General features: G+C 44.2%; 1 protein-coding gene across 1 annotated transcript in view; it reads right to left on the bottom strand.

The window, feature by feature from the left end:
* Window positions 1-12061, bottom strand: part of RPS24 (ribosomal protein S24) — a 442021-nt gene that overhangs the window by 198477 nt on the left and 231483 nt on the right. The gene's annotated exons all lie outside the window — the stretch shown is intronic.

The following is a 12061-nucleotide window of genomic DNA, read 5'->3' as shown; positions in this document are numbered from 1 at the left end:
GTTCTCAGAAATGTAGTTCTCAGGCTTCCATCCCCTGGTATAGAAAAGAGAGTATGGAAGCAGAAAAGTGAAACTAGCTTGCCAAAAGCACAGGGGTCTACTCTGCCTAAGACACTGCTTCTGAAGATACTTAATATCAGGAAGGACTTCTTTTTCCACTGCTCCCCATTGGCACTAGTTCTACCTTTGGCATCACACAGGCATTACTGGCTCATTTCATTCTCATTTAAGGTCTGCAATGAAGGAATGGCTGAATGTTCAGGTACCTGAAATTACAGAAGGATAAGTCCCTTCTGTAATGAAGACAATCCTCAACTTCCCCAACTACCACTCTGATGACTCCATTCTTCTTGTGTCTACATCAGCAACTTTGGGATGGATGAAGGTGACAAAATCCACTTCTCCCTATTGTAGAGATGGGAAAACTGGTCCAGGAGCATTGACAAAGCACAGCGATGACAAGGTAAGAGTAAAGAGCTTGGGACCCTGGGTTTTCTCTCTCTACCTCTAAGTCATTAAGTTATGCTGGGGCCTAATTATAACAGCCCATGTTTGAAACAGACAGAGAGGAAGGAGTTGAGGGTTTCCTCCACGGAAACCAGTTCCTCTGAGAATTTGAATTTATGAGAATTTGAAATTCGAAGTGCCTGCAGAATCTCTGCTCTAGCAGGAGGATTCTCTTTCCTGCCTCCCCTCAGGGGTCAAGCTCCCCAGGTTGCCTTGGTCTTGACCCTCGTTGAACAATCCCATTCACTCCTATGGATTCAATTTCCACTGAAATACTGATGGCTCCCTGATCTCAGTCTCCAAGCCCATACATCCAACCGCCTGTTGACTACTGCTACTTGGACTGCCCACAGGGTCCTCCACCCTGTGGAGGTCCTTCTCTCTAACCCAGCACCAATCACCACCAATTCAGTTGGTGGCATCACCAAGTCACCCAAACCAAGAATTTCCCCATCTCCTAGTTTGATTTCCATAACCAGCTCCCTGCCTGGTCTCTTGGTCTCCAGTCTTGTGTCTCCTCAACCAAAGAGTCCCACAGCTGCCAGAGGGAGCTTCCCAATCACACATCTGCCATGACACTTTCTAGATTGAAACACTTTATTAGCAACCTGTGACCTATAGAATAATATCCCAACTTCTTGGTCTGGCATTCAAGGCCTTCCCTGTGCTGATCCCTGCCAACATCTTCAACACTATCAATCTCACGTTATCCCCCAGCCACACTGAACTGTCTGGGATACCCAAAGCTGTCAAGCACCTTCATGCCTTTAGTCTGCAACACTCTACCTCCATGCCCCTCTGTCCAGGCTCGGTGCTCTTCCTGTGGGCTGTCACAGTACCATGCTCTTAACATCCCTCTTTGTAATTACCTATTAACTGTATCTACCCCACAAGATTGGAAATTCCATGAAGGCTGAGGCCATACCGCCAGATTCATCTTTATATCTCAGTCCCCATTGGGAGAGGACACCTGTAAATGATTGTTAAACAGATCCATGAGCTCCGCCAGAGGCTGTAAAGTGCACGGCAGAGAGTGTGTTCAATCCATCATAACATAATAACAACAGTAATAGATAAATATTTTTAGCACTTACTTTGGACCGGAGAGTTTACAGCCCTTATTAGCGCATTTAATCCTCCTTGCAACCTCAAGAGATATTACTGTTTATTTATTTATTTATTTTTGGCTGTGTTGGGTCTTCGTTTCTGTGCGAGGGCTTTCTCTAGTTGTGGCAAGCGGGGGCCACTCTTCATCGCGGTGCGCGGGCCTCTCACTATCGCGGCCTCTCTTGTTGCGGAGCACAGGCTCCAGACGCGCAGGCTCAGTAGTTGTGGCTCACGGGCCTAGTTGCTCCGCGGCATGTGGGATCCTCCCAGACCAGGGCTCGAACCCGTGTCCCCTGCATTGGCAGGCGGATTCTCAACCACTGCACCACCAGGGAAGCCCGATATTACTGTTATTATCCTGATTTGTAGATAAAAAAACTGAGATTTAAAGAGGTTAAATAACTTGCCCAAATCATTCAGCTAGCATGTGGTGAAATCAGACACTAGTTCTCCATTTGCGATCACACAGGCATTATTAGCTCATTTAATCCTCATTTAAACCCATCCGTGGGCTCCAACCCTGGGTGATCCCTGTGGAGATAAGAAGATTTCACCTGTATGCCTGTACTTCTCCCGGCTTAAGAATAAAAGGAAGGGACAGAGGACCTGGATGTGTTGGCTCAATGCTGTGCAGTGGGATCTCCTCACACCCTCCCTCACCAGGCTAGCCCAGTGCTCACTCCAAGTCAGCCGGTCCACACCCTCGACCACTAGACATACGGCCTCTATAGTGTATCCCCTTCACAGTAAAGTCATCTCCATCATGACAGGGTGAGGGCCGGGGTGACATGGAATCCCGTCTTCTTTGGTCACATTGTTAACAAGTACAGTCAGCTTCCATATCCATGGGCTTCGCATCTGCTGATTCAACCAACGGCAGATCGAATAACAGTCTGCGGAGCCCGTGGATATGGAGGGCCAACTGTACACCTTACTCTACAAATATCTGGGGGAAGTGCTTAGCTAATTAAAAAATCTTTCTTGCTGCAGGACTTACCAGAGGCTTTAATATGCCAGTGCACCTTAAACAAAAGATATGTAGCATTTCCTAAACTCATTGGACCACAGTGCTCTTCATTTCCTCAGGCATCTGCCAGGACTAGGGACCCATGGAACACATTTTGGCAGACACTGATTCCGGGTTCCTATCCCTCCAGAGGCCTGGCTGCACTTGTCTTCATGAGATAAACCAGATTCTTTCCAATGAATTTTCTTCCCTGCTGAAGTTAACCCAGGTCAGTTTACATAACTTGCAACAATAGACCTTGACTGAGACATGCCCTCACTTGCCCTCAGAAAGGCCATACCTTTGGCGACGGCTGGGATTTACACTCAGAGGTGGAACATGAGAGGAGGATTTGGGGAGGCCCAACCAGTCAGATGTGGTCATGGCAGACTGCAACTGACACCCACCACTGACAGGTCATCCTCAGAAAAGCATGCTAAAGGGCTCCTAACACATTTTTTGTTTTCAATTTCCTTCCTGATTAGAAATTTGCCATTTTTAAATAAAGAGAACTGTGACTTATGTTTTTGGATTCCTGTGGCTGACTTCATGTACTTTTGATCTTTCTATCATGTTTCTGGCTGTTGCAAAGTTGCCCTTCTTCCAGGATGTTCAGGTAGGGAGTCACAGGTCCCTTCCAATCTCCACTCACCCCAACTCTGATACATACACACACAAGCAACCTACTTCTACTTAATTTCTCCCAAGTCCACTCTCTGGGCTGAGGAAGGGTTTATGGGTAGAGACAGTGCCCATCCTTGACCAGTGAATGCTCCATATTGGTTTCTAGGAGAATCAGAAGCCCTGGCTTGCAGAATATACCCCCTTCTCCTCACCATGCCCCCACCCCAGGTGAGCTGAAGCTGTGTTTTGTTAGCTGACAGAGCCCATTTAGAATGTGAATGGAGATGGGCTGGTTGCCACCAAAATGTCATCAAGTGTGGACAGAATTGTACTAGGTTTCTCCAACTCTCCTCCTGCAAACTGTCCTCACTGCCTGATCCATGCTGCATGGCCACGCTAAGAGAAAAGGGGGTGACTTGGAGATACAGCCAGACGTGGTTACTCCATGTGGGAGGAGACGCTGTTCCCCAGAGCCCTGGGCAGCAAAGACCACTCATTCCCATGCTCCCCAAATCGCAGGCTGGGAACAGGTCCATCCTGTCTCTCACTCCACACCATGACTCACCACCACATGTGAAAGCCCCCTGCTCCTTGAGGCTTGTGCCACCTGGCGACAGTACCACACTGCACACATCCTATGTGAGTCATCCACCATCCTTCCAGTCCGTCACCAAGATCACTGAAGGCTTTGGCACTGGGATGCAGCCCCCATCTCCACCCAGACCTTACCCTGGTGACTTCAGTTCCCACATGAATGTCCCATCCAATACCTCGGATGCTCAGTTCCTTAATCTCATCCATGATGACCTTCTCCCTCTCTCCACTCCAGCCAGCCACCACATATTTGGCCATACGCTGGGTTTTGTCATCACCTCAAACTGGCCTACTTCTACTACTCTGAAATCATAAATTCAGCCCAGCCCATTCTTTCTGTTTTGCAATTTTTTGTTATGATAAAATACACATAACATAAAATTTACCATCTTAATGATTTTTAAGTGTACAGTTCAGTGGTATTATATATATATTCATATTGTTATACAACCATCCTCTGTAACACTTGTTATTTTCTGGGGTTTTTCTGGTTCTTTTTTTTTTTTTTTTTTTTTTTTAATTTTATTTATTTATTTGTTTATTTATTTTTGGCTGTGTTGGGTCTTCGTTTCTGTGCGTGGGCTTTCTCTAGTTGTGGCGAGCGGGGGCCACTCTTCATCGCGGTGCGCGGGCCTCTCACTGTCGCGGCCTCTCTTGTTGCGGAGCACAGGCTCCAGACGCGCAGGCTCAGTAGCTGTGGCTCATGGGCCTAGTTGCTCCGCGGCATGTGGGATCCTCCCAGACCAGGGCTCGAACCCGTGTCCCCTGCATTGGCAGGCAGATTCTCAACCACTGCGCCACCAGGGAAGCCCCTTTTTTTTTTAAGATAACAGTCATCATATGGGTGTAGGGTAGTATCTTATTATGGTTTTGATTTGCATTTCCCTAATGGTTAATAATATTGTGCATCATTTCATGTGTTTATTAGCCATTTGCATATCTCCTTTGAAGAAATGCCTATTCAAGTCCTTTGCCCATTTTTGAATAAGACTGTATGGGTTTTTGTTGTTGTTGAGTTTTAGGAGTTCTCTATATGCTCTGGATACTAATCCCTTACCAGATATATGATTTGCAAATATTTTCTCACATTCTGTGTGTTGCCTTTTTATTCTATCACTAGTATCTTTTGATGCACAGTTTTTTAATTTTCATGAAGTCCAACATGTTTATTGTTGTGTTGTGGGTGCCTTTGGTGTCATGTCCAAGAAATTACTGACAAACCCAACATGATGAAGCTCTTGCCCTATGTTTTCTTCTAAGAGTTTTAGACGAAAACTCTTAGAAGAAAGAGTTAGTGAGTGCTCCAGCTTTGTTCTCCTTTTTCAAGATTGTTTTGTCTATTTGGGGTCCCTTGAAATTCCATATGAATTTTAGGATGGACTATTCCATTTCTGCAAAAAACATTCATTGGAATTTTGATACGGATTGACTTGCATCTGTGGATCATTTTGGTACTGTGAGCATCTTAACAATATTAAGCTTTCCAATCCATGAACATGATATGTCTTTCCATGTAAGAGTTTTCATTCTTAAGTATTTTTATGCTATTATAAATAAAATTGTTTTTTTAATTTCCTTTTCTAATTGTTCATTGTTAGTGTATAGAACTACAACTGATTTTTGTGTGTTGACTTTATTGAATTTGTGTACTAGTTCTAACAAATTTTTGTGGGATATTTAGTGTTTTCTACATATAATTCATATCATCTGTGAACAGAGATGATTTTACTTCTTCCTTGCTGATTTGGTTGTCTTTATTTTTCTTGCCTAATTGCAGTGACTAGAACTTCTAGTACTGTGTTGAAGCAAAATGGTAAAAGTGAGCCTCCTTACCTTGTTGCTAATCTTAGAGGCAATGCTTTCAGTTTTACACTATTGAGTATATGCTCACTGTGGGTTTTTCATATAAGGCTTTTAGAATGTTGAGGTAGTTTTCCTCTATTCTGGTTTGTTGAGTGTTTTTATCATAAAAGGGTGTTGAATTTTATCAAATGTTTTTCCTGCATCAATCGAGATGATCATGTAGGGTTTTTTACCCTTCATTCTGTTAATGTGGTGTATTACATTGATCCGTTTTCATATATAGAACCATCCTTGCATTCCAGGAATAAATCCCACTTGGTCATGGTCTATAATCCTTTTAATATTCTGCTGAATTTAGTTTCTTAGTATTTTATCAAGGATTTTTGCTGCAGTGTTCATAAGGATACCAGCACATTCTTTAATGAGCATCTCCAATTCTTCTGCATCTCTCCCTCACAAATGCTCTAGGAAAATTTTTAACCTCATAGAAGCCTATTTTCTCTTGATCCATCTACATTCTCCCAAACTATCCCCCTTTTGGCCTTATACTTTTCTCTCTCCATTGAAGGCCCCAAGGTTCATTATTTTATCCATTCTCTTGTCAATATTGTTTACTTTTTGACTCTTCTCATTCCTAATAAAACCCCAACCCCATATATATTTCATTCTCTGATATTTTTCACTTCAACACTTGGGGACACAGAGCATAACCAGAAAAAAATCATATACAACCATGACTGTGAGTGTCATTGTAAATTTTGGGGCTCTAACTTTGAGTGAGCCTCATTATCCTGGTTCTAGTCATTTATTTCTCCGTCTCCCTGCAACTCTCTATAAACTCCACCATGAGCCCTCTTGTGTAAGCAGAAGACCATATTTCCTTGAAAATTAGAAGCATCAGACATTCCCTTTCAGGCCCCATTCATTCCCACCTGAACCCACCCTTGGCTTTTTCCTCCCTCTTCCAATAAGAGAGGTGCTCATTCCTGCCCAAAACTATTCCCACCCCTATGTTCTGGATTCCAACCTTGTTGGCCTTCACCAAAAAAAACCCACTTTCTTGATGATCCCTTGTAGTAGCCAGACTTCAAAGATACGTTCCACCACCAATGAACTATTCCTCTGGTATTCAGACCCTTATGTAGCCCCTGCCACACTAAATTTGTCCTGGCCACATATAACTAAAAGAATGCAATGAAAGTAACTCTACATGACTTCCAAGGCTAGGTCATAAGAACCTTGTGACTTTTGCCCTGAGCTCTTGGGACACTTGATCTTGGGAACCCTGAGCCACCATGTAAGAATTCTACTATTCTGAGACCACCACGCTGTTAGGAAGCCCAAGTTAGCTACGTGAAGAGGCCACATGGAGAATGAGTGATGCTGGCCAGATTCCTGGCTGTTCCAGCCACCCCAGCCAAGATGTCAGACATGTGAGTAAAGAAGCCATCTTACACATAGAGGACTGAGGTCCCACACAGCCCCAGCCATCTTCTGCTGCCAAGTCTCCAAGCCTTTATCTAAATCCTTAATCTCTCTGTAGTATTCCATGCCGTGAGCCACTCCCCCTTTCTTGAAATGTTCTTGCCTGGCTCCTCCAGTGCCATTCTCTTCTAGCTTTCTAAGAATCTGACTGCTTGTTCTTAGTCTCCATCATGGCCTCCTTATCTTCTGCCACTCTCTTTGTTATTTTTGTGGGGGAGCATATAGAAGTAATATGTTTTGAACATTCAAAAGATGTAAAAGTGTGTACAGTGAAAAGTTTTCTTTCTCACTCCTATCTCTCAACCACAAGGTTCTTCTCCCTGGAGGCAATCTTTTTCAAATATTTGTCCACAGACATATTAGGTATAAACATGCATATATCTACAAATTCTCCCCCCACTACACACACACACCTTTTTTCCCCACAAGACTGGCAGCATTCTATATACAATAAAATACACCTTGCTTTCTTCACAACAATATATCTTAGAGGTCTTTCCATATCAGTACGTCACAAATGTCTTCATCCCGTCTATTATACCTACATAGTATACTTTTCTATGCATGTACCTGATTTATCTCATCATCCCTCTTTTTGTGCCTGTTTGGGGTGCTTTCCATTTTTTTTTTTTTTTAAACTTTGAGCTTTTTTTTTTTTTTTTTTTTTAATTATTTATTTATTTATTTATTTTTGGCTGTGTTGGGTCTTCGTTTCTGTGCGAGGTCTTTTCTTTCTAGTTGCGGCAAGGGGGGGGCCACTCTTCATCGCAGTGCGCGGGTCTCCCACTATCGCGGCCTCTCTCGTTGCGGAGCACAGGCTCCAGACGCGCAGGCTCAGTAGTTGTGGCTCACAGGCCCAGTTGCTCCGCGGCATGTGGGATCTTCCCAGACCAGGGCTCAAACCCGTGTCCCCTGCATTGAAAGGCAGATTCTCAACCACTGCGCCACCAAGGAAGCCCCTCCATCGTTTGCTATTTCAAGCAATGTTGTAATAACTAATCTCATATGCATCATTTTTCACGTGTGAGAATCTTTCCATAGCATAAATTCTTAGAAGTGGTTAGGTCAAAAGCATTTGCAATGTCAGAAGATATTGCCAAATTTCCCTCCATTGAGCTGTACCATTTCCACTCGCATCACCAATGCATGAGCGTCTGCTTCCCCATACAGTGTGTTATCAAACGTTTTGATCTTGGCCAAACTGAGAGATGAAATGAGGTCTTAGTGAAACTTTAATTATATTTCTCCTATTATGAATAATGGGGCATCTTTTCTTAGGTGTCAGTAACTCTGTACACCTTGTCCATCTTTCTTCTGTGTTGTTGATCTGTTTTATATTGATTTGTGGAAATTCTTTATATAACAGGGAAATAAATTCTGTCAGTGGAGTTGTAAATACTTCCCAAGTTTGTCTTTTGACTTTGTGTATGTTGGGTTTTGCTGTACGGAAGTTTTGTTTTTTTTTTTTTTTTTTTTTTAAATTTTATTTATTTATTTATTTATGGCTGTGTTGGGTCTTCGTTTCCGTGCGAGGGCTTTCTCTAGCTGTGGCAAGCGGGGGCCACTCTTCATCGCGGTGCGCGGGCCTCTCACTATCGCGGCCTCTCTTGTTGCGGAGCACAGGCTCCAGACGCGCAGGCTCAGCAATTGTGGCTCACGGGCCTAGTCGCTCCGCGGCATGTGGGATCTTCCCAGACCAGGGCTCGAACCCGTGTGCCCTACATTGGCAGGCAGATTCTCAACCACTGCGCCACCAGGGAAGCCCGGAAGTTTTGTTTTAATAGTTAAAATTATCAGTCTTTAGTTTTATGGCTTCTGAGTTGTGTGTTGTGTTTAGAAAGCTTTAAAACTCTCTCATGTTTCTGGTACATTTAAGGTTTCATTTTGTTACATTTACATCTTTGTTTCATATGGAATTTATTCTACTATAAAGTATGAGGTATGGATCCAACTTTTTTTCCAGATGGTACTCCAGTTGCCCCAACCCCATTTATTGAATAACGCATTCTCCCACTCAATTTGAAATGCCATATTTACCTTAGACAATATTCTCCTGTATAATTTCTGGAATTATATTTTGTTCCACTGAGTTGTCCAGTACTATGGTTTACTCAATATAGCTTTATAATACAATTTAATTTCTGATAGGGCTAGTTATCCCTCTTTACTATTCTTTTCCAGAAATTTTGTGGCCATTATTGCTGCCAAGGAACATGAAGAGTCTGAGGGAGCTTTTACTCTGCTTGCAAGCCAACAAGTTAGCCTGCCCTGTTTCCTGGATGCTGGCAGAAGACATGAGACTTCTGGGTCAGAGACAGAGGACTTTATTACTCACGACAATAGCAACAGCCAGAGTATCAGCGTTTGTGACAGTCCCACGAGCCCCAGTTCTCACAGGGTGTCATAACAAAGTCTGGGTGATGCCTGCACATGCAGCGGGTTGTGTTATAGGAGAAGAAACTTGAGTTTAGGGAACCCAAATCTTCTATAATGGGCAGTAAGCCTGCCTGGGTTTTGCTCCAGAGGGAGACCTTATCTTTATTCTACTGGCCAGTAAGCAAATTTGCCCAGTTCTCCAGAGGGAGACACTATCTCTACTTTCCAAGTGTGTTCAGTACACAAACATCCCTGAAGAGACAGTCTGGAACAGAGGTAGTCACTGCTTCTGCTCACCCAGAAACATGAGAAGCCCATGGAGAATTGTCTTTTCAACACTTGTTTATTTTTCCATATGAACTTGAGGATCAGTTTGTCTAAAAACAACAAAGGCTTCGTTTTTATGGAGAATCCTATTGAATTCTAAAATTATCTGAGGGAGAAAGGACAATTTTATGATGTGAGTTTTTCCTATCCAAAAACATTCAAATGCTTTTTTGTCCCTTGGAAGCATTTTAATGCTTTCTCCACTTAGATTTTGCACATTCTTGTTATGTTTATTCCTAGGATTTTTAAATCTTTTTTTTTGTTGCTATTGTCAATGTTTTCAATTCCCATCTTGTCTCTAACGGGTTGTCATTAATTCCTGCTCTTTAAATGAATGGTTTTCCTCCAGGGTCCCTTCTCGAACTTCTTCTCTTCTTACTAAAAGACTTCCCTGGATGGTCTCATTCTCTCCCAAAACTTCAATGAGCATCTGGCAGCCGATGCCTCTCGTTCTGTCATCTCCAGCCCTGGTCACTCTCAGGAGCTCCTGACACATATGCTGTGGATGCCCCCTGAGTACTTCACACCCAGCCAATGGTGAAAGTAAACTTCTCATCCTTCTCCCCAAACCAGCTCCCCCTCTTTTACTCTAGCCTCAGTCAATGGTACCAGCATTCCCCCAGGTGTCTCCCAGCAGAAGGGGGAGGCTTTCCTTCACCCTCTTTTCCAATCAGTCGCCAAGTCCTGTCTATTCTTCCTCCTCAATTCCTCTTTAACCTGTGCCCTTACCTCCATCCTCACTGCCATGACCTGAGCTCCTCGCAAATGACTGGGGAGCCCACTAAGTGACCACTTGGTCTTGCGTCTCCTCTCTGGTATCCATTCCTATCCTGCTGCAGGAGTGGCCCACAGTTTCGATCACGCCATCTGCCAGAGGTTCCAGGATAATATAGGGACCACCATCCCTTCCTGCCAGCTTGGCATCCCCTGGCCATCAGCGACCTGGCCCCTCCCACCTTCTTGAACTTCAAGTCTTCCATTCCCACGCTATCCTGCACCCATGCATTTGCACATCCCTGTGCCTTAGCCCCAGCCTTCACCTGGAATATCCTAACCCACCATGACCCTCTTTACCCGACTACCTCCTACCTCTCCCTAAGGTTTCAATTCAGACATCAGCTCCTCCGGACTTCCTGACACCCTCATCTGCATGAGATGCTTTCACTCATTCATTTATTTCCTCATTTCAGCAGGCATTTATTTGGTTCCCCACTTGCCAGCTCGGTACCACAGATACCAAGATGAATTGAGAACACGTCACTGCCATCTCGGAATTCACTATCTCAGTTATTGTCATTCAGAATATGGTCTGGAATCAGCATACCAGGGAGCTCGTTAGAAGTTAGAAACCAGAGACTCAGGCCCCATCCTAGACCTGCTGAAGGCAATCTGCATTTGGACTAGATCCCCAAGTGATTCAGGTGCAAAATAAAGTTGAGAAGCACTGATCCAGGTGACATGTAAACAGAGAAATACAATAAACACAATAAACGAGGTAAGTGTAACCTTAGAGCAATGCAGAGGGTGTTCTGAGAACATCGGGAGAGAAAACTGACTGAACATGGAGGGAGGGAGGGAGAGAGGGAGGGGCTGGAGAGGTGAGCTCAGGACAGAAAAGCAAGTTGGAGTTGGCGAGAGGGGTCTTCCAGGCAGAGGACACAGCTTGTGCAAAGGCATGGAGGGAGGGAAGTGTGTATGCTGGATTGGGAATGCAGGAACCACTGGGTGCTAAGTGCAAGGTCCTAACACAGACTCCTGAGAGAAAAAGCACACTCCAGCTTCACTTCCTAACACTCCACCCTAAACTCATGGCCCATCCCTTCAACCACCCACGGCTGGGGGCGGGGAGCTACCACTTCCTCAACTGCCAGGCCAAGGAGCTTAGGCATGCACTATTAAATCCCTGCCAAATAAAACAGTTTGCATTTCAAAGGCACAATTTGCTGGATTTGAGTGTGAGGTGTCTTCAACGGGGAACCTGATTAGGGATCACAGCTGTGCAGGCCAGGGGTGACACCTAACCAAACTCAGGCAGAGGCAATTTGGGTGGAGAGGAGAAAACAGATTCCAGAAAGATTTGAGAGGTCAAGTGGTAGGGATGGATGTGGGAATGATGCAAAGAAAGGAGCAGGTATAATTCTCATGACACAGGTTTGTGTTCATGAAAGTAAAAACCAACCAAGGCAGGAGCAATAGGAGAAAGAACCAGCATGGGAGCGAAGTTAATAAGTG

The sequence above is a fragment of the Eschrichtius robustus genome, chromosome 7 (assembly GCF_028021215.1).
Source record: "Eschrichtius robustus isolate mEscRob2 chromosome 7, mEscRob2.pri, whole genome shotgun sequence".
NCBI classification, from domain to species: domain Eukaryota; kingdom Metazoa; phylum Chordata; class Mammalia; order Artiodactyla; family Eschrichtiidae; genus Eschrichtius; species Eschrichtius robustus.
This window is presented reverse-complemented; position numbering and strand designations above follow the sequence as displayed.